The sequence below is a fragment of the Euprymna scolopes genome, chromosome 39 (assembly GCF_053919585.1).
Source record: "Euprymna scolopes isolate OS-2025 chromosome 39, ASM5391958v1, whole genome shotgun sequence".
Lineage (NCBI taxonomy): Eukaryota > Metazoa > Mollusca > Cephalopoda > Sepiida > Sepiolidae > Euprymna > Euprymna scolopes.
The window spans coordinates 14,335,507-14,360,385 of record NC_136520.1 but is presented as its reverse complement, the minus strand read 5'-3'; the positions used below and the strand labels follow the sequence as shown (position 1 = coordinate 14,360,385).

The 24,879-nt window shown below is 34.0% G+C and overlaps 1 protein-coding gene across 10 annotated transcripts in view; it reads left to right on the top strand.

Moving 5' to 3' along the window:
- LOC145263650 (5-hydroxytryptamine receptor-like) overlaps positions 1–24,879 on the top strand; it is a 1,538,699-nt gene that overhangs the window by 91,738 nt on the left and 1,422,082 nt on the right. For 9 of the 10 annotated variants that reach the window (XM_080120518.1, XM_080120520.1, XM_080120516.1 and 6 more), the window contains exon 2: positions 12,363–12,440. The gene's annotated coding sequence lies outside the window, so the exon portion shown is untranslated. Of the gene's footprint in view, positions 1–6,898; positions 6,958–12,362; positions 12,441–24,879 lie in introns of those variants that run through there. The other variant, XM_080120513.1, reaches the window with a different exon arrangement.

The following is a 24,879-nucleotide window of genomic DNA, read 5'->3' as shown; positions in this document are numbered from 1 at the left end:
GATGGTTAGAACAGCCAACTGCATACTCGACAGTTTTAAGTTCGATCCACGGGTTGGGAAAGGTTGATGTCTAGCTGCACTGATGAGTTGTGATGCAACAAAACACTACTGCATGTGGATTAATATATATAAACTTTCTAAAAATATTAATTTTCTCAGATCTACAAATATAAAATTTCCGATTTAAACAGTTATTTTATTTTTACCTGAGTTATTATTAGAACTTACTTGTTGGAGCTAATAAAGTGAGAACGTAACATTATTTTGAATTTTTACCGTCACTAACGAATAATACATGATGCAGCTTAACAGTCTATCTTTGGATGACATTAAATTATCACTTTCTTGGCTCGAGCATATTGGGGAGTGAAATAACAAACAGACACTACCTATAAAACAATAATGACGTGACTAGGTAAATAAAATTACAGGTTTACATATTATTGGTTGATCGAAACAGTCGCAGGGTTAATTTAGTAAGAATGGGAATTGTTTATTTTAATTTTTTTTTACACAGTGATCACCACTTATCAAGACCCGGAAACCACTCAGGGATAAGGGTTATTACAAGTACATTACGTTAGTGTGGAGATTTGATGAAGTGTTTACTTAAGGGGGCGGTTCATTAGGATTTTGTTAACATTGGCCTTGAAGACATTTAATAGAAATAAATACATGTTGCTGGTTTTATTGAGTACTTTTTATAACCTTAATAATTTCATTAGTTTTTTATATTTGAATATATTTAACCTGGAAAATTTTCATATATACATACACAGATACAGACACACACACACAAACACACGCACACCCACACCCATATATATATATATATATATATATATATATATATATATATATATATATATATATATATATATACTTTTGCTGAATTAGGCGCAGAATCTTATAAAAAAGAATTATTCTTAGGCGCTAGAAATAGACATTTTTTTGATTTATTTTTTCTTGTAAATTAGTTTTTCGTAAATTAAGTTCTTGCAAGAAAATTACATAATTTCCCGCGAGACTGAATTTTCTGAAATTACATTTCTTCGGAATAGGTTTATTTTAACATTTTGAATTATTTTTTTTTTATTTGTTTTCGGGTGTAAAAAATGAATTAAAAATAAAAATTAAATATTCACCAAGAATTTTAAAGCAATGAAATAATTGCAACGGGCACCGACCGTATGAGTGGCGCATATCCTAATGGCATATAATTAACGAAGATTACATATGATTTACGACAGCATATAATCTCAATTGTCTTTTTAAATCTTGAATTTATTCTTTATCCTTGTTGGACTCTGTTAATACTACTATGTAATTTTGTTCTTTATCAGTCTAGAACGGTTATCGGATGTTGCCCAGACATACGTCCAACAAAAGTATATGGTCGACCGATCAAAATGTCGCTCTAGAATAGACTCTATTTCCGTTTGCCTTCCTAGATTAGACTACTTCCGTTTGATGAAATCCGGTTTTATTTTGCTACAGATATAAACTATTTGGCCAGTTGTGAACAAATCTTAAAAGCGATAGGAGAATTCTATCATGTCTTAAAGTGACGTCGTTGCACAAACTATTGTCTGCCGATTACACTATGACAACAGGTCTATTGTAAGATCCCTCAAAATGCACCGTTGAATTTCCTACGAAGAACAGAGACGTGCTCAGAGAGATGAAAACAAAGTTTTGGTGTGGTTTCAATTGAGGGCAACATCATGCCACCTCACAGTGTGGTTATCGTTTGGTGCAATCAGTGGGCCGATGGCATAGCCTAGGTGTGGCAGCAGAACTCAGCGCGAGCCCTAAAATCCAAAGAGACTGAGTCTTTATTTCAGGAACGCTATGGCTTTTTATTCTTCTCTTACTTGCCCCGTCTTCCCCCAACCTAAAGCCGTTTAACTACTTCGTTTAGACATACGTCAAGAACATCATCATAATGACTTCTCGCAAAATTAATACCAGTATTCGTTGAACTCCCGCTGTTGCTTGCAGGTAAAGCGTGCTCCCAGTACCGGACCCGTATCGAAGCAATTATTGAGGTTAAAGGCGGCTACATTAAATAGATGTCAGCTCTACTACATGATCAAGTTAATTGAATTTTTTTTCAATAAAATTTTTAAAATAAAGATGTAGTGTTGCTTTCTTTAGGGCTACAATTTTATCGTTCCACCACGTAGTATGGCTAAGAGGGTGGATAACATTGTTCTTGTAATACTTTCTCTTTCTCTTCTACTCGATCTCTCACTTTCCCTCTGATTCACTTTTTCTTACTTAGTTTCTTTCCCTTCCTTTCTATTTCTCTCTGTTACTTTTTTCACTTGCCCTTTTTTTTCTTTTCTTGTTCTTTCTCTCTTTCTGTGTTTCTCTTTCTCTCTATCCTTCATTCTTCCTCCTTTATTTAGTCATCATTCTCTTCCTATATGTCTGTCTTTCTCTCTCTCTCTCTCTCTCTCTCTATTCCAATATATCTATCTCTCCTATGTCCAGTAGTACAAGATTAGTATGCGTTAAGATACTAAATTCTTGGCAAAAGATGCACACACCATTGATATTATTTTGTATTTTCTTTGTAAAACTCAATAATGTTCTGGAAAACAAAAACAAAAAATCTTATAATAACCAATTGAGCAAAATAGTCTATATATTAATACAAGATAGCACGTGTGTTATTTTCTGTGCCACGCATTATATCTGGGTCGTTTAATTGTTATGTACTTTTATTTCTTGCAATAATTAATTTCACCAAGAATTCTTCATGAATTTTGGTTTCGGTTTCGATTATAGCTGATGGTTCTCAGGTCATCTATTTTTTATAATTTATTTTACAAAGAATACCTCATCAGTTTTGGTTTCAGTTTCGATTATAGCTGATGGTACTTAGGACATCTATTTTTTATAATTAATTTTACAAAGAATACCTCATCAGTTTTGGTTTCGGTTTCGATTATAGCTGATGGTTCTTAGGACATCTATTTTTTATAATTTATTTTACAAAGAATACCTCATCAGTTTTGGTTTCGGTTTCGATTATAGCTAATGGCACACGATGATCGGTTTTTAAAAATTGTTTTCCCAAGGATTCCTCAGAAGTCCTGGTTTCGATTTCGATTTTAGATGATAGCACCTTAGTAATCTATTTTTTTTGTTATAAATAATTTTATCAAGAATTCTTCGTATGTTTTGGTTTGGGTTTCGAGTATAGCTGAAGGAACTAAAGTTATATATATATATATATATATATATATATATATATATATATATATATATATATATATATAAAGTTTGGGATCCGGTTTCGATTCAAGCTGATGAACCAATTAATAGTTATATATTTGTTTTTTGAAATTGGTACTTTGTAACATATAAAAAATCGATAGAACGTTAAAACTGTATCAATATATACGAAATCTGCAAGAATTAAAATATCATATTTAAGCGTATTTTGCGACTTAGCTACGCCGGGCGTCCCTGCTAGCTTGGATAAATACTTTTTCAGTTTTAACAAAATAACTACAATATCAGAGCGTCGACATTTACGCTAAATATCTACACAATGCACACATTAGTATTCTATATATATGAATTCACCCCTATGGATATACCACAGGTCCAGCTTGTTATTAATAAATATTTAAAATATAAATATTTTGAAGCTTGAGTCCTTTTTTAAAAATTACGTAATTTATGTCAAGTGCTCGTCTGAGCTTCAATCTAGGACCCACTCACGAAAGATTTCTATAGTACAAAACCACTACAAATAATTTGCTACTCTCTTTATCTGTGCCTAAACCTAAACTTGAATTCCATGAACAAATCTTCTAATAACTACACACCTATGGAACTGTCTTCCGTTTGCCTGCTTTCCAGCTGACTACAATTATATTGTCTTCAAGTCCAACGTATACAAATTATTGATGAACCGTCCCCCTAAGTATTCCAATTTACAACATTCTCACTACTTATGATCACTACTCTATAAGAACATTGACTAATGTACACCCATTAACACATATCCTCGAGTGGCTTCCGGACCTTGATAAGTGGCGAATTCTTTGATAGGAATATATATATATATATATATGAATTTATATATATATATATTAATCGATATGTCTATATTATATACTCTATAGTCGATTCAACAGATCTCTATGACATAGAGCACTGTTTAATGAAAATACAACTAATAATATTTTTAAGCCTATTCAGTTCTAGAATTTCATTTCAATAAACGAATACAATATAATTCAGATATTTAGGTCACCTATGACTTACATTAGTTGGTTATAGAGATCTTCTTTTCGTTGTTTTTTGTTCGTGCCGAGCTACAATCACGGCCTCTTCTTGGACTTGGACTTTTGGCCAAGATCAAAGTGTAGTATCTGTTCTTCAGATGTTGCACTTCCACTTCTAGTTCTCTTTTGGTGGAAGAGCAGTTTTACATCATCAACGTTCTGATCCCGATCTGGCACAAATTGAAATGAACGGTTCTTGTCTTGGGGAAGCTCCATGTTTTCACAAACTTCTGGGCTTTATTTTTACTCCAGATCTAAAATCGAATACGTACATCGAATCCGTTGCCAAGGTCGCTGGAAAAATCATGCGATCCTTCTAACGATCCAGTAGATATCTACCTGCTAATGCAATTCGCTCTCTATATGAGAGCCAGTTACGAATGAAGTATTCTTGTTAGATCTGGACAGGAGCTCCTAGGAAGACTTCATCCTACTTTGACGAAGTTCAGAATAAACTTCGTAGACTAATCGGGGGTGCCCCTTTCTCTTCTCTGCAACCTCTTTCTAACGTTGCGAGCCTGTCTCTGTTTTATTGTTATTTTCATGGCAAGTGCTTGTCTAAGTTCAAATATATGGTCCCCACTTCTCAAAGATTTACGAGAAACACTCGTTTGACTGTAAACACTATCAATAATTTCCCCTCACTCTTTATCTTTGCCTAAACCTAAAATACCTAAATAGATTCCATGAAGAAACCTGTTTTCTTAGAACTGCACACCTTTGTCTTCCGTTTTTTTCCAGCTGACTACAATATGCTCGCCCTCAAGTCCAATGTAAACAAGTTCATGGTGAGCTGTTTCCCCTTAATAATCCAATTTATTAAATTTACACTTCTACCGATTAATATTATATTGTCATTTTGACCAATATACACGATTTAACTCTTATACTCGAGTGGTCTTTGGGCCTTGATAAGTGGTGTTACCTTTGTAAAAAAATTAATATCATCGGCTTTTTATTATCTGTATTGCATCTATATTTTAAAACGCCTGTTTGTCTTTTTATGTCTCCTTATCAATTTCTACCTCCTCCATATCGCCGCTTTGCATACTTCATCATATCTACTTACTACCCCTCTGCCATCTGTCTTCTCTCTGTCGGCTTTCCTTGCGACTAAAAACTAGTTGATTTATAATGATAATTTAATATCAGGTGTTCATATTGCAGGACGAAATCCGTATTCGTTGTCGCTCAACAGCAGAAATATTATTTATTGTATTAATACCTTACTCACATCATCGTCTTTTTTTCCTGGATCGCCTTCCGCAAAGGAAAGTTTCGCGACAATGTATTCGTTGATCGCTTACATATGTCTAATCGTTACCCTAACCTTTGCTACCTGAGCCGCCATTTCTTTATCTGTCTCTGAATGAGTAAGGTTTCGGCTATGTTTAGTAAAAATGTGGCCGAGCAGTGTAATTGCTAACATCCTTCAGAACATGTTGGTCCATGACGCTTTTCTTTCTAGTAAATAAACGCTCAAGACTTGAAAACATGACGTTTCACAAAACCCTAATAGATCTATATCGGAATGATTGCGCAGTAAATACGCCCAGGTTTTTCCCTTATCGTTGAGTGTCGAATCAAGATGTTTGACGATGTGCCTTTATTAAATATTTGTAGGAGTTAGAATATAGCAAAAAAAGAAAAAAAAAGCAAAGAAACATTACCAAAGCAGCCAGATCTTTGATTTTTTTATGCTGCTAAAAATTAAATTAGCCATTACTTCTCTGAGCCCCAGAAAACAGAAAAGTGTGCTTAACAAGACGTGCGAACACAGTACGTTCAAATCCTTTTTCTCACGTCTCATATACGACTTCCCTTACGTGACGTAATATCCGAACACGTAGCTTAAATTCTATTTTTATCTTCTAATAGAAGTTTTAATCAGATATCTCTAGAAATTTCACGATCTCTTTTTTTATTAAAAGGGTCACCTTATATTAGATATCAGATCTGGATGTCTTACAATAATTTTCATTCATTACCTAAAATGCATAATTTTTTTAATTTCCTTTTTCATGGCAAGAGTACAAACATGTTCTTCGCAACCAAAACCAAAAACAATAATCTGTTCTAAAAATCAACCAACCAAACCAATCACTACGAATACTATTAGTGATATTTTGTATCTTCAATCCGTACTAAAATAATCTAAGCCGCTATTTCTTCATATTTGTCTATACCAGTGCGATGCCATAGAGATTTCGGTATTCTTATTATAGACGTAGTTGAGCAGTTTAATTACGGACATCCGATAGATCATTGTGCGGGATTTTAGCTTATTTTACGTTGATGTCATTAAATACACATTGTTATAGGAATCGTTACATAATTCTGGTAGAGTTTCAACATAAGGCGATCAATGATCCTGCTGTTAAAAAGGAATCTGGTGGTGATGCGTTATTTAGGCTACTCTGCAATATCGAAAGGTGCCAATTAGAGTCGAACGCAGATACATCAGTTCGAACCTTTATGAACTTATAAGTAAAACGATCGATCTTTCCTTCTTTTCTTTTTTTTCTACATATTACGGATGCAACTGCTCCTGCGATCCATAAACAGATTAACTCTCATGCGAAAGATGAACATCTTCACGTTTTTGCCCGCGTCTGATACACGACTTCTTGTGCCTGACGTTATATACTGATACGTAAGTTAATTCTCAACATCTAATAAAAATGTCAATCCCCCTACTTAATATAAAAATACCGTTATTAACACTATGTTATCTAATCCATGATATAGTTCTAGAAATATCCTGATCTCTTTTTAGACAAAAGGAAGGGCCAAGTGGGTGTTGGCATGATAAAGATTGAAACTAGTGCTAAACGAAGAAGCCAGATTATTTTTTTAATGAACCACGCATTACTGTTGCTTTTTGTTTTTACTTCCCCTTTTGCAGATCTCATTTATGTTTAAAACAAAGACAGTTATTTACATCTACAAAAAAGCTAACTAAACCACGAACCATAGATAAATATTTGAATATAATACGGAATTTGAAGACTACCTCATTGGACAGAATTACGTATTAAATAACCCAAATACAGCTAATATGTCGTAGAAAGTACCCAATGCAAACTATATAAAGAGTTATACTTTATAGGATTTGAATACGCGGGGCACAGTCACAAGTTCTTGTAAGCATATGGCAGAGCTTTGGTGTAAATACGGCATATGTTGCTGTTCGCATGATAAAAGTAAGACATTTGTTTTTAAATTTCAGTCTTCTATAACTATTGCAAACGCGTGCCATGAATAACAATATTTACCGTAATTTCAATGCTGTTTTCAATTATCTATCATTTAAATCTCACCTGTCTTTTTAAATGTATGCATGCATGTATCTATGTCTGGATGTATGTTCGACAGCGGCGACGGATCTTCACGAAATAGGAATCGTTTTGAAGCGCCACCCTTCAGACGACAAAATACCGAAAAATCGGCTAAAAATATTAATTTCTTCACTCTTAAGTGGGCACTTTTCTACAAGGAGGGTCGCTTTTTTTGCAGATATTTTTGAACGTCACCACCTCTTTTCGATTGACTAGCTTTAATTTAAACCTTTTCCATTTTCGGTTTAGCGATGGACGCAACGACAAAGACGTCACTTTTTACGCCCTATTCCTCCTTCGCGTTACGAGTTCGAGCCTGCCTACCTGTCACTTTTTTATTTCTTTGCTAAACACACACTTTCAAACATCCGTAAAACGTCGGGCACCCAGGTTAGTTTATTCATTAACATCAGTTTTATCTGTATGGATGGCCAAACAACTATATTTTTCCAGTCTTTTAAAGCATAATAAAATGTAAAGAGCAACGATAATAAGTTATAAGCGACCAGTATAGAATATATAACTAACATTGAAGAAACAGAAAATTTAAACAAAAAAGTACTATGTGAGGAAAACAAGCTCATGGGCAAAAACAACGAAGGGAAAATTCACGCGAAACAAAACGTGAAAAATACGAGGCTAATTCCAAAAAGTAGGGCATCTTTTTTAACTCGAAAAGTCGGAGTGCTACTAATAAAAATTGGTGCAATAAAACCGAACGAGATTTTTTGCTCTAGAATTACATTTTGTACATAATAACGACTATTCTCAATGGAGTTTGCCAGCAATTCAGTGACACAGTTCTGCTTTTGACGCACCTCACTGACAGGATTGCTTTCTTTAAGTTATCATGCCGTCAATATCTTCAACAGAGAAACGAAACTTTCAGGTAATAAATGCATCAATTCAGGTATTATAACAAACCAAATTGCAATTTCCTCTGATCTATTCCGGTGAAAAAATAGGAGGAGTTACTTTTTAAACGCTTATTGCGTATGATTGGCCATTGATATCGCGTCAGTGTAAGTGCGTTTTGAATATTTAGATAACCCCGATTTTTGTTAAGTGTAACAATATGTAATGAACGTAAACAAATATATCGGAAATTTCAATTTCGTTTAACATTTAAGTGGTTTATATGGGAACACCGTCACATTTGAATATTCAAATATGTCAGATTTGAATGACATGTTATTGATAATCATTATAATATATCGATTGATGAAGATTTCCTTAATTTTAATTGCTTCTTAGACCCCTTTAATCTTATACATTGAATTTTTAGACATTTTCCAGAATCGAACGCACGAAGGTTATTTGGAGGAAAATCGAAATAAAATACAGGGTAAAAAGTATTGTATCGTTATAAGAATTGCCTTCAATGAGTTTCCAGACAATATTCGTCATGTTTGATAATTGTACACACATGGAATTCTATCCCCCGCTCAAAGTAATCTCCTTTGAATGCAATGCACTTGTAATACAGTTCCATGCAACTTCTAGAAGGCGCCATTCAAACCGTCCTATTTGTGAGCATGTCAATGCTCCACCCTCTTTCATCTTTTCAATTGTTCTAGTACGACATCCTCTAAAAGTTCCCCTGGGCTTATGAAATAACCAAAAATCACAAGGAACACGGTCTAGAATATGAGTAGGGTAATGAACTCTCTTGGTGCCCATGAAAACGTCTTTCTTTCTTATCTTATCTTCTCTCTCTCTCTCTCTCTCTCTCTCTCTCTCTCTCTCTCTCTGAGCACCCTTGGGACAAACTTCGTGGAATAATTTTGTCTACAAAACCCACATTGACATCAAAGTGTGCACTCATTGTCTCCAGAGACACACGACAGACAGTTCTTTCCAACGAGACTATTTATTTGACCAAGTAAATCTTGTGTTTCACTTCCTTGCTATTCTTATACGTCTCATCATCTCTAACATACTCCCTGTTTTCCTTGAATCTATTATGACACTCAAAAACTGATGCAGGATGCATGCAAAATTGTCCAAAAGCAGTCTAAAGCATTTCTGACATTTTCCTCACGTTTAAAACGTACGTTTCTGCATATATTTCTTCTAACGTGTCCTCATATGCAGATTGCATTTTTGAAATTCAGCAGCTGTAGCAATCAGGGTTTAGTAAGGTGTATTCACATCCCACCTTTTAGCTGTCCATTTGAACCTGAAATCATAAAAATTGGTCGGTTATCTCATAGAATGTATAGAAAAAAACATACAGAATTTTCTAGTCTACGACAATTTTTAATTCCTGTAAAAAATGTTTAGAAACGTGTTTAATTTTTTTGTCTTCAAATAACAGTGCCCAAAACTGTTAAGTGCATGGGAATTATTTTTTACCGAGGTATATTTATATAATTTATATATATTTAAGGACAAATGTTAGATAACACGAAAAATGAATTTACCTACATAGATAGTGTTATTTAGTATGTCTTCGATTTGTTTACCCAAACAGTTTAATATCCATTCATTTCCAGTTACAAGTATCAACATTAAAGAAAAACATGGTATTTTACTTTAACTTGTTTTGTTCTAAACCCAACATTGAACTTGTTCGATTACTTTTTTGTGTTGCTTTTTAATTCCTTAATAGTATATTACAGCAGTGTAAAATGTGAGCACTACTTTTGTGAGAAGGTTGTTTGTTCAACATATGCAATAGGTAAGGAGGAAACTGCCCATTTAAAAATTAAAAAACGTGGGTAGGTTGTGGTGTACGAAAAAGAACATGAGGTATACTACATCGCAGACTAAAAATAAGGAATAAGTCAGATTTCTTTTCAACACCGACGGAATTGCACATATTTCAATTAACTTCTCCATTTCATATAAGCCTCAGCAGGGAAGAAAGCCAATGTCAAATTATCTAAAATAATGACAAGAAAACTACATAATTAAACATGAGAGCTGCTTGACAAACACTCGGTGATAAAAAGTATCTCAAACGAAGTTATTTAACGAAATATACTACGCAGTTTGAAATCTGTATTTATGCAAATAGCGTTCTGCCTCTTGTCTGGTGCACTGCAGCGCCCCTGATGTGCAGGTCAAGTTAAAGCTGGGGTTAACTTTATGGATTTATGTCTGGGCGGGTGATCAGGAGACCTTAGTTTCCCACTAACCAGGTTTCCCTCTCGGCGTTGCAGACAATGTCCGACAGAAAGATACGCCAATACGATCGGATACAGTGCAACTTTATTAGTTGCCAGAAAGTTGTTGCCGTGCTTCCCCGTCACCCTTTCGGTAGTATAATCCGGATTTTTGTCAAGTGTTTATCCCTTAGGCGTTGCATTTTCTAACGCCTCAAGAAGACAGTGAAGCTATTTATCCATAGCTGGTGGAAATGTTCAAATATTACGAGAAAAAAAAACGAAGATCGTATTTATGGCATAATCAAAATAAAAGCGACATACTTAATCTATTTTCTAAAACGCAGCCGGGAAAAAGACACGTGAATCCCGTAACAGTATGAGTACAATAATATCATAATGTTTCCAATATTGGCGAAAAAAACAGGGATTCACATTTCAGTTATGGTTGTTTTAACGAAAATAATTGGTCATACTAGAGTTCAAACACACTCACAAAAACATTACACTACTAAATTAAATGATATGCTATAAGCTGTAGACTTAACATCTCAAGGAAACACGTAAAAATGTTATTTATTTAGAATATGTTTAAATTACATAGGAAGATGGAAGCATGAAAAGTAATATAGTTAAGATTAAACTTAGAAAAGTCAAAAGACTAGTTGTTAAACTGGGGGAAAGGACAAGATATTCTAGTGAAAAAATATATAACTTGAAATATTGCAGCATTAAGAATTTCAAAGAAATTACATTTAACATTATTATATTTTTACTGGAATATTTTTTTCCTTTTCCAGTTTTAACAACTATTTTTTTTTGTTTTTTTTTTTACTTTTCTATGTTTAAATCTGAACTATAAACCATTTTATGCTCGCATTGTTTTTTATGTAATCCATGGTTACATGCTTTGATATAAACTTTCTTTCTTTTTTTGTTAAATATTATACGTATTGCCGACAATTTATACTAAAATATCACGGACTTCTTCTATTGACTAAATAAAAAAAAACCGTCAAACAGAAAATACTTAATTAAGTAAATAAACAGAAAGGAAGGTTAAAAAAAGAAAATAGAATCAACAGGCAACCTTTTTCAGCAAAATATTAGCAGTACTAGAACAGCACAAAGCATCACTTTCTTTAAATGTCTTTATATAACCCAAATCTGATGACATGCGAGCGACATTCCTCTCATTATTTATTAAGGTGTCGACGACGAAAAATTGCTGTGGTAACTCAATCAGAAGAAATCGTCTCTAAAAGATAAATGTTGAAACAGTTGATGTGATAACCAACAGCTAATCAGAAGAAAACGTGTATCAAGTTTCTTTATTAATTCTGAAGACTTTTGAACACCAGTAATTTTACTATAACTTTTGTTTTAATAAACCAAAATTGAAGATTTTACTTCAAAATATAGCTGAGAAGGTGCCCTGTGAACTGTAATTAATTACTTGAAATTTCATCGCAAAATAACTAAACGGTAAAGCTTACAACAGTTATAAATGAGGAAAATTAACATTTAAATGTATATTTAAACACTATTCTGTTTGAATGATATATATTCTTGTAATTGTTCTAAACAATTTTTTCTTAATTCGATAATTCCAGAATTTTCCACGATACGAACTGAACTTGGATGTTACCGGAGGTGATCCGACGTCTCGTAATTGTTTTCATTAACGAACGGTAAGTCTCCTTTGTTCTCTCTCTCTTTGTCTCTCTTTTTCGCTCTCTTTCTCTCTCTCTCTCTCACACACATACATATAAACATAGCATTTTTTTTATTTATGCAAACATTATTATAGACAATAGACAGTTTCTGGTTTATTATATCATTTTTTCTTTCGATTTAATTTATATTTTTTATGTTAATTTCTAATATTCATATGTATGACGAACGTTTTCGCTCAATCTAGGAATATCTTAAAACAAATCGATTGATTTTCTCTGGAACATTGGCAATCAGCAGCAATGGTCAGGCTTCATAAGATATGTGGTGCCCATGTATTTTGAGAACACTCGCGAACCCAAATTCTGGGGTAAGGCATAGGGTTGTAGTCAAGGAGAGGTTGTAGTGCGTTATGACACATACAAATAAAAGCCAATATATATATTTTTTTTATAATCTAATCTACGTTTCTATCAGGGAAACACAACTCTGGCATTTATATCGCGTTGCCCAAGCGTATTTTTCCGGCACTTTTAAATAGCACCACAGACAACAACACGCGGACGCTTTACTATCTGTTTATTGTTTTTTTCAATTAAACATCACGTCGAGAAAAAATATATACATTTCTGAAAATTACGTATTACGCCGAAATATTAATTTAAAAAAAAGTAAATATTTTTTTTTCATTATCATAATACTGCGTTGTAATTTGTCTTTAAAACGTATGATTACGTATTTTGCTTTAAAATCTTATCAATGCTAATATCACGAAAACACAACCATGGTTTTCGTATATATATACAGACACCTCAGCAGTTCACAGAAACCTTGCAAACAGCAGGCTCGATATCTTACACTTGATTTTAGCCAAAGTAATAGGTTTCGAATCCTTAGTTCGGATATATCCTAGTGATGAGACCAAACAATGTCTAAACTTGATCATAGGAATTTTTGTGCGCGGTTCCCTTTTTCATGAATACCGGATACTTTTTATCATAGCCTTGTATGTCATTTACCATCAGAAATATATATATATTTAAAGAAGGGAGTAGTCACCAACAATGTGTATTTTTTAACATTATTTTAATATTCCGTGTCTTGGTTTTTCATTGAGAATTATGTTTGGATCATCGTAATAATGTTTTTAAGTCATTGAAATCGTTTTTACGCGCGTTTCATGCGATCTGTGAAGCGTCCTTGTCAGAAATTATTTTCAAATGTGTTGGAGATGTAAAAATGCCAATTTTCGTAGTTAATTTGAAGTTTTTCCAAGGGGTGGAGGCTTGTAAGTGTTTATTATTCGTTGGCATGCTCAATTTTTATTACTCTTTTAATGGGCTAGTCGTATATATATATATATATATGTATATATATGTATGTATATCTATATTTATATATATACATATACATATATATACATATATATTTATATATACATGTACATATATACATATATATTTATATATACATATATATTTATATATACATATACATATATATACATATATATTTATATATACATATACATATATATACATATACATATATATATACATATACATATATATATACATATACATATATATATATACATATACATATATATTTATACATATACATATATTTATATATACATATATTTATATATATATACATATATATATACACATATATATATACATATACATATATATATATACTTATATATACATATACATATATATACATATATATATACACATATATGTACATATATATACATATATACACATATATATATATATATATATATATATATATAAATATATATATATATATATGTATATATCATCGAAAAATAAAGAAGGGATACCTCCATCTCTGATGAATTCAACCAAATGCGAAGTAAATTAGAAAACGGGAAGAGCACGTAAAATATATTTATGGAAAATTAAGAAGCAATTCAAAGTTTAATGCAAATAACTCAAATTAAAATAGTTTCCAGGTTATTTTCCTGTAGTCAATGAATGTCTTTTTAATAAAATAAGTATTCACATGAAAATCATCGATCCTCTTTACGTGAAAAAAATGATAGCAAGAAAGAATGGTGGAAATAATTATGTATTACAAAAAAATAACATGCCAAACCTGACACAAACATTCAGTAATTAGCGATCCTAAGTAACAAAACAGCAACTTTATTTATTGAAACACACACAGACACAGACACACATACCCACACACACACATATATATATACATATATATTTGTATGTATGTGTGTATGTATGTATGTATATATATAATATATGTACGTATATATATAATATATATTATTTATATAATATATATATTATATATATAATATAATATATATAATATAATATATATATATAATATATATATTATATATATCTAATATATCTAATATATATATATATACATATATATATATATCTATATATATATATATATATATATATATATATATATATATATATATATAAATGAAACTTTTGTACTCCGAGACGGCTGAACAGATTTTCTTTCAAATTGAGAGAAGTTTAGGGCCTTAGTCTGGGAGTGATCTTAGTTATATTTTGTCTCAGAATATCTCCGATAGTTACCGATAATCTATAATGGAAACCGTTGTTTTAATTTATCTCTCATCAGTAAAGCCATTTTTCTATGTCGCCGCATAGCAAAAATGATAAAACAAAGGGCCCTGAAAATTCTACTGTGGATAAGTTGGTGCTTGACTTGGCCTGGAGTTTCAAATTCCGCGCGTTAATTTCTGAATTTTTTTGTTCATTACTGGAAAGAACTTTATAAAATTTGAAAATGTACGTGCTGCATTTTGTTTTTCGTTTTTTGCATGGCGTAGTCTGTAGGTTCGAACCCCGCACGTGAACTTTTAAATGATTTTGTTCGTTAATTGGAAAGAAGTTTATACAAAATAAGTTTAGAAAAGAAACAGTATGTTCTCTAGATTCCCATGTAGAATGGCATATATTTATGACTAAGTTACTGCATGGAGGCATGCGAATCTTTCTCCCGGGCGACTCCCCATATTTCGATAACGATAAAAATATAGGACCGTGAATTTCAATGATTAAAGTTAAATTCTGCAGATTAAAATATATTTAAGTTAAGAATTTATTGTTTGAAACAAGGAGTATATGGTGAAAAATTATTTTTATTTTCTTTAATCCATGGATTTTCTAATATGGCACATGTCATCAGAGCATTTGAAATGGAATTAGCAAAATGTTCAGCTATGAATGAAAAAAATATTTTGCTTTTCAGCACAAATATTGAAAATGTCATTTAAAAGTCATAGAAAAAGGATATCATACAACCTAGGCAGCCCATTATCAGAATAAGTTCTATAGTTTCCTGGATATTACTGCCAGGTCAGACGAGTCGTTATCCAAAGGGAAAATCAGAGGTGATCGAGTATTCTAATACATCCAGAATATTTGGTTGTTCCATACTGTGATTTCGAAGTGAATATGAGATGGCCGTCCTCTTCAACGATATAAATATATGCACTAATGCTAACATTACTCTATCAGCAGATCCTCTGAATTCGTAATATATGTTTTTATATAAGTTTTTTATATAGTTTTTTTTTTGTTTGATCTCGTCATCTATCCTATTTTCACATAAACCACTGTCCATGTATCTAAGTATGCCTCTTATTTACTCATTTGAAAACTATTTTCCTATTTTATATGTAACACGGAATTGTAATTTAACGCTAATATTTTCAGCATGTTGTAAACATTAAATAGTAGTTTTAAGAACAACTGCATATTTTCTTTTCGACAAAATTGCATGTGTCGCATGTGTCGGCGATCGAAACGTTTACCCGTGAGATACGCAAGACATGTCATTTAAGTAACATTGATTAACTCCTGAACCAGTCGCTGCCAATTTTTCTACGGGTGGAGACAGCTGTCGATAAGAATAAACAATTTGAGTTTATTAATAAACTGTGTCGCATCATATACATACGGACCCATTCCACGTTTTCTGCGTCTATGCTTTATTGAAAATCAAGTTGTAAGACAAGATGCTAGACACAGGTGTTCTACTGATGAAGCCTCCTAGAACTCGCCATAATACAACAGTAGAAAGTTTAGTGGGCAGGTCTTATACGCCGCTTGCTAGATTCAAGTCCATTTTACAGTGAGCTGCCAAAATGCAAAATAAAATGTAGCAGTACAAGGGAAACAGTTCAAGGGCAGCCTGGACGCCTCTTGTAGACAGTTCAGTTTATATCCTAATTTATGAAGAAAACCGTACCAAAAGCAGATGGTTACTGGCATACGGCAAATCTAAAAGCGACTAAAATTGCTGACTCAGCACGTATTAAATTACGAATGAAAATACGTACATTTAGAAAAGACAAAATATTCACTGCTTTTACGACAGAATACTCAGATATGTGGGACATGTTGTGGGAGATACTTCAAATCTCGAATCAGACTGACACGCCATCTTCTGAACAACATACCAATTGTGTAATCACAGTAATCTTGGCAAGCTTTTAACAGTACGCAAACAATTCGATTCTAGTTTTGAAGAACATGTTTTCCTTATATCCGCTTCGATTTTTGATATCACTTCATCTAAATTCGCCCTAAATATGTATCCCTTAAACATTCGTTTGATGGTTACTACAACCAATATTTACTGGAGGTCAGAACTAGGTAATAATATCTATGGAAGTCATATAAAATGCGATTTATGTTTTTTACCATCGTTTCGATTGACTTGAGAAACGGTCTGTTGTCTTGGCGAAAAAGTATATTTACTTTTTTTTCTTTGAAACGTTTGCTCTTTTGATGTCTTCTGCACACCCATAACTCATGCAATATAATATTTACAAATAATAGTTTTATGTTTAATCGATGTAAAATACATTACACACCCCAAACTATGGCCGCTTGCACATTGCCTGTTGATGTTTGTATCGTTGGACTCTTTGGGCGGTTTTCAGCCACTGTTGTCAACTCACCTGAAACCGAATTACTCCGCGGCAAAATAGATAAATCATCTTTGATTCATTGCAATATATTGAAGAAAATTTTTTATTACGTATATAAAGTTTTAAAGAAGTTCCTGAATCGACTTTTGTGATGGCTTATGTGCAACGCGACATCTAATTTCAATATATATCAAAGCATAATAATTGATGAACTATCTTCTGATAAATTTAACTGCTATTCTATATAACGCGTTTTTAATTAACTTTCGCCAAAAGGATGTTTTACTTGGATCAATATTTATCCAATCTTTAAGTAATAAGAAGCATTAAGTGTCAAATGGTTAGTGAAACAACACCATGATAATCAGTAAAGGTTGGAATTATGTAGGATGTATCTATTTGAAAGTACGGGTCAATAAAACTTCCTCACCTTAGACTTTAAAATAGTCATTGTTGTAAGCTAGGAAGTAGCCGCATGACCATATTTTTAACGTACGGACAGTTCTAAAATGAATATTTGCTACAGGAATTTAAGTTTAGTTTTAGGAACAGAAAGATAATAAGGAGATTTGACAGTTGTTTGTTTACGTTTAAAAAGGTTTCAAGGACAGTTTCTGGAATTAAGCGATTCGAAGGTTCGGCATAATTTGTGTCTGTACGACAGAGTTTAAACTTAGCATACCCCTCGTAATCTTGTTTGTCGATGGACCAGCGTTTGCCCAACACATATCCAACTAGTTCTCAGCCTGAATAATATCATATTCATCAGGAATCTATGAAATCAATAAATGTGTCAAAAAATGCTTATTGTATTTAAGCAATCAAATGAGATGCAAACTTCCGTAACAACCTAATAGTACAGATTTTGACGCAAGATGGAGGGACGATTTAAATACGCGTTTCTATAATTTTGCAAAAAATCAGATACACGTATTTGAAGTTTTAAGGGATTTCTGTCTCCAAGGTTCACTTACATGTGGCGGCACATAAATGTTCGGCACATAAATATTCGGCAAATAGTAATATTTAAGTAGAAATTCGGACCATCTTCCATTGTCTTCCCTGGAGAGTTTTATACATGTTATATAATTTTAAACAAAATAGGATAATCTGTGTATTATTTGTTTGCCGACTGTTATCTTCCGTTGTTGCAAAAAAATAAAAAGGAGTACACAAACCTCAGCTCACTGCAGCAGCGTCGTCCGGCAGTATTTTCTGTAGACTCGGTTTCGCATCAGTCGCATCTGCTGAAGTGGCCTGTTTTTATAAAGACAGAATTCTCCAAATTTAATTACTTGCATTGTCATATAACGCCGCGGGCGCCATCTTGGGCCCTTTTCAGCATCATGACGCGGCGTCGGCAAAGCACACACCGAGGCCGTTTAAGAGGTAAGCTTGCGTTCACACAATTTTCGCCACTTCTTCATCTTTATATTTGTTGTTGTGTCACCCCGTTTTAGCCAAATCATCCGCGACCCTTCTTCAAATGATTAACTATGAAGATAAAGCCCGCAAATGATGAACTTTTATCTGAAAGTATTACAAAAAGAAAAAGAAAATCAATAATATAAAATAGAATGGTTTGAATTTTTAACGGGGGGGGGGTCATCGCGCATAGCCAACTTAGATTAGAAAATCACTTCAAAATTTAGGACCAAATCTATTGTACTCCCTAGATTGTTTCATACAGCCGATTTATAATTCGCGAAAATAGCATACATTTTAAGATTGAAAGAGATTAGTGTAACATAGCTCCCACACGCACATAGGCATACATTTTGAAATTTGGAACCGCTTCAACTATATCCAGTGGTAATTTGTATAAAAAACAAACTTTTGTTTTTATAGGGAACAAATAATAATCGCCAAACACACACACAGACGGTGAGTAAAAATACAGAAATTATGCCTGTGATTTTTCTAGGACTGCTTTTTGTATATATTTTTTACATGGTAGTCGCACTTATCAAGGCCCAGAAGCCACTCGGGTATAAGTGTTATTGCGTGTGCAGTAATCAATGGGATAATATCGCGGTAATCGTTAGTAATGGAGATTTGATAGTGTGTCTTACTTAAGGGGGCGGTTTGTCAGGAATTTGTTTATGTTGGACTTGAAGGCATCCAATTGGAGTCAGGTTCGAAGCAGGAAAATGAAAGAGAGTTCTACAGGCATGCACTTCTAAGAAAGAAGCTTTGTTCATGGAATCCACGCTTTGATTTAAAAAAAAAAAAATTATTACATTTTCACCCCAAACAAGGCACATTGCCATTTTGGTGTAGGGGGCTACTATCAGGGGAAACATCTACTGAGGTACTATGTAGGGATTTGGGCAGCGAGATGTTGGTTCACGTTGCACTTGAACTTATGCATGACCTGGAATGGAATTCCAAAGTCTAGCAGTTCTGGGGAAGAAACTACTGGAGTAGAAAGATCTTTTACATCTAGGGATCTCTACAGTGTGGGGGTGGGATTTTGCAGCTTGTCGGGTCTCTCGAGGGTGTTTACGTCGTGGGGGCATAAGTGCTTGCAGTTCATCAGAGCATTCACCATTATAATACTTGTAGAACAGGCGGAGGGATGCAACGTTTCGACAATGGGACAGAGGCTGAAGCTTAGATGCCAGTTTAGGGCCTATCAGATTTGCGACTCTCTTTTGAACCCTGTCAAGGAGCGAGAGACTAGTAGCCGATGCACCAGCCCAAATATGACAGCAATACTCCATACATGGGCGAATAGTGGCCTTGTAGAGGTACAGGATACTTTCGGGTGTTTGAAGTTTTCTAGCACGGTAGAGAGAGCCCACCTTCCTCGCAGCGGCCCTGGCAATGCTCTCGATGTAATTGTTCCAGCTCATGTTTCCTGTGAACGTTAGGCCAAGGAGCTTGAGAGACGTACTCTCAGATAAAGAGTCGTTGGCCATTACTATAGGTGGTAGAGAAGGTTTCTTGTAATTATTGAATGAAACCAGTTTTGTCTTGGCGGCATTGAACGTGACCATCCATTTTTGTCCCCATTCCACTACTGATTGGAGGTCATCCACTAGTGTTTCTGCCATTACTTTAGATATATGTTCATTTGTTTTCATGTCGTGCCTGCTATAGAGTGTGGTGTCATCAGCATATATACCCATCTCAGAGGCAATTTTGTCGGGGGGGGGGTCATTTATGAATATCAGGAACAGCAGAGGTCCAAGGATAGATCCCTGGGGCACTCCCGCATTTATATCATATTGTTTAGATGTACGACCGTCGAGGACAACCTGGATTTTTCTCTTATCTAAGAAGGATTTAATTATGTTAAGTATTCTACAAGTGATACCGTATGATCTAAATTCCTGAGGAGACCCTCATGCCATCCCCTGTCAAAAGCCTCGGATATATCTAGAGCTACCGCTCTGCCCTCTCCCGCTTTGTCCAGTGAATGGTATATGCGTTCCGAGATTACAGTGAGGATGTCTGCCGTGGAACGGGCTTGTCTAAATCCATATTGTTGGTCGGCCAGAAGTTTAGTATCTGTAAGGTGCTGGACTAGAGCATGGTTAATTAAGGTTTCAAATATTTTAGCAAAAAGTGGGAGGAGGCTAATAGGGCGATAATTTAATGGGTCAGTGCTTTTGCCAGAATTCTTGAATACTGGTACCACAGAAGCGGTTTTCCAACAGCCCGGAAAGCAAGATTCATTAAGGCATTTGTTGTAGAGTTTGGAGAGAACTGGAGCTACTTCGGCTGAGCACTTTTTTAATAGCACAGCTGAGATGAGGTCGGTTCCACATGCTTTTGAAGTATCAAGGTTTTTTATGATAGCATACACCTGAGCAGGGGTGATTTGACAGTGATTTCAGCTAGACGGGTGTTTTTCGGGAAAGATTGGCGAGGGGGTACCAGAGATTGGAGCTTATACGAGCACTTTTCATGGAAATAACGATAAAACAAAGGAAAGCTTGTAACGTCTCTTCTGTGGGAGGCCAATACGGCCGTTTTCAAATTGACTATCAATCAATATTATCAAGCTGTCCTTTTAGGGAAGCAAATGTTGTCTCTATTTTATTCCCACTCGATTGTAAACAATGAAAAATCGCATAAGTGCGGCAGGATTCGTGTAGTCACATTTTCCCTATCTTCAAGCAGTTTTATACATTAATAAATAGTGACAGTTAGAATATAAAATATAAAATAGTGATTCATTAGAATATAAAATATATTTAAAAGGGAGCCATATGTGCAAGTAGGTTAAATGCAGGTGATGAATAACTCCTGTTCCTGTGTTTTTTCATAGTATTGAATTCAGAGTAAGACACATTGACAAAATACAGTTTATCAACCAGGAGACTCTTAAATAAGAGACATAACTCGTACACAAAAAATGTAGTCCTAGCTTAAAAGTTCAAGGAAGTATATGTTACTTGTATTGTCCATAGTTTTTAATACTTTAATAATACCTATCAATCAAGTAAATGACGACGTATCCTCTAATTGCTTTGACAAGTGGCGACTCGTTAGTGTCGTATATTTGCTGTGCAGTACAACATAATTGTTACACTTTTATATGTAAATAGAACGCCGAATCATTATTAACTGTTGCGATGAAAGCGCATGCGTTAATGAAATAGGGTGCACGAATGAGAATTCAACTCTGAGACTTCGCTGTCAATATAGCCACGCCCCCGGGACGTTTTTGTCAAGTGATTTCACTCAACGATTATTTTATTTTGCACAATTTACCACATTGTTTATCTTACTTCACCCAACGATTATTTAAATATTAACAATCAATCATTTGTTATTTTCTTCCGGCCAGGTGATTGTCTGTACAAAGTGCAAATCTGTTAAAATATATACACAAACACACACACACACACACACACATATATATATATATATATATATATATATATATATATATATATATATATTATAATAAATCATTTCGCACCTTTAATTACACTAGTGTTTACTGCTTTTGCAATCATAAATGCTGGAAGTGGCGAGTGACAATAGGTGAAGTATTTAAACCCTCGCTACAAAGTTATCCTTGACACCATTTGCAGCAATCTTTCTTTTAGCCAACGGGTGACTGCCCGTGAATTATGGTAATTATAATGCTTATTAAGCACAAGGTTATTAAGACGATCTATAGTGATCAAGCGATCGGAAATCGGAATCTCGCAGGAGGTTAGGTCGACCACCTTTTTCATTCCCCAAACAATGCTTTACTTTATCAAATTATTTCCTCAAGCCCCAAATAATTTAAAATTTTAAATAATTATTTTGATAACTACACCCACTAGTGATTTACGCTTCGATAATCATCAGTGCAAAAAGTGACGAGTGTCGCAGGTAGAAGGAATCAAACCCTTCCAAGAAGCTACACTTGCAAGGAACGTTACCCTTTAGGCCACCGCCAACCGCCCCGACATTTAAATGAAATTTAACGCGTAAAGTCCGCTAGTTGTGGATGACTTTAATTTAAAATAGATCTCACGTTCTTTTCACACAGTGGACGACTTGAGTTGAAACGAAGTAAATTTATCGATCCTGAAACACAATAAAGAATATAAAACTTTGAAAAATGCAGACATACTTTTCAAGAATTCTCGAGGGGCCGTTATGTCAGTAAAAGTTCTAAACGAGAAGTATAATCAACTATTGAAGAGCCACTTCCAAAGGTCCGTGCAAACAGCAACAAAAACGAACGCAATAAACACAGATATAAAAACGGTTTCCAGTAAGTACAAATCAATAAATAAATCTATATTAGAAAATCGCCTAATCGATATTCAGAGTGGAAGGCAACGTAGAAAATATGATCGATTTTTCTACAGAAAATGGATATTCTAATCGAATCTACAATCTTTTTTTTATATATTTAATGGTACATCTTGAAGGGTGCATCAATGGAAACCATAATTAGTGTGGTGGTTCAATCGCGAGGAATTCTTCACGAGTGAGAAAAGCTTTCTTTTTACTAAATTAGGTCTGTATATTATTTAATTGGAATTCCTTATTGAAATGAGTATTATTTATGAATTATTTTATTGCGGACTATTATCCCAATCTTTTTTTTTTAGTCGTTGCTTCAGGACGTTTCGACCAATTACTCCTCTGAACTTCGTCAGGTGGTAACCGCGATGGGATAGGAACTCTGAATCTCCGAACTGAATCCTCAGCAATTACTGCCTTCCATAGTTGTTGTCGTGTCACCACGGTTTTTTTTTCAAGTAAGCCTCTGCCCGGCTTTGAGTAGGACTGAAACCGCTATTTTCAGACAATTCTCACCTGGAAACATAGAGGTTCAACGTTTCTATCCACGTGGCTTACTTGAACTAAAATATGGTAAGACGACAACTATGGAAGGCAGTAATTGCTGAGGATGCAGTTAGGAGATTCGGAGTTCCTTTGTCGTTTCCATTACCACATGAAGAAGGGCAAAGTTATAGTTGGACGAAACGTCGTGTAACAACAACTAAAAAAGATGACGATTATAGTCCAAAATAAATAAATTTATGAATGTGGTCTGGTCCACCTCGGACATAACAGGGGTTATTATCTAAGCATTATAACAAGATTAGTATTTTCTTGCTGTTAGCATGAGTCACCCCTATCAGTTTGTACTAGAAATGAATGCCTGCTCGTAGGAGCTGGATTTCTTCGTCTTCTTGATTTTTGAAATATTTTCTAACATTTGTAAGTAATCAAATCGTATATCGAGAGTTTTACTTGAGAGCTGTAATTATCTCCACACTGCATCACCTGTGACCAGTCCTATCTTTTCTCTGAATAAAGCAGAGTTCATCTCTGACATATGGTGTTTAGCTCTCAGAAATTTCTATTTTCGTAATAAAGATGTTGGCTTATAAACGAGCGTCTGAGACTTCCTCACAGCTAAATGTCGGTGAGTCGTAATCCGCTAGTTTTGTACACAATAAGACTCACTTTTTGGGAAGCTGATTTTCCCTACATCTGGATCTCCTCCTTATAAACAATCAAATTTCGTACACTTTATTGAGGTTTACAAATTTTAGTTAACTAAACAAAAACTACTTTGCTTTCATTCACGTTCCTAAATATTGAAAATGGGTTATGACTAGGCCTATGAATCAACGATTCATTGTTTTTACTCTCGAGTATATATCGGACACAGACACATTTAATCAACCAAGAACCACATCACTCTATAGAAAAAAACAGATATCACAGGATACACACTCGAGAGTAAAAACAATGAAAATAATATGCTGTTGTCCTAGCCCTAGATATGACACTATCTTTAGGCCAATCACAAGATTAGTGAGAGATAAATACGTTTTATGTAAGAGATAGATCTCCACACTTCGAAAGATTATTTTAAATTAACGTGACTGAAATATGTATTAAGACTATAAATTCTTACTTCAGCAAAATGCATTATTTCAAGCTGAAACACACACACTCACACACATACACACGTATGAGTCTTTTATTATTTTATTATTTTATCCAAT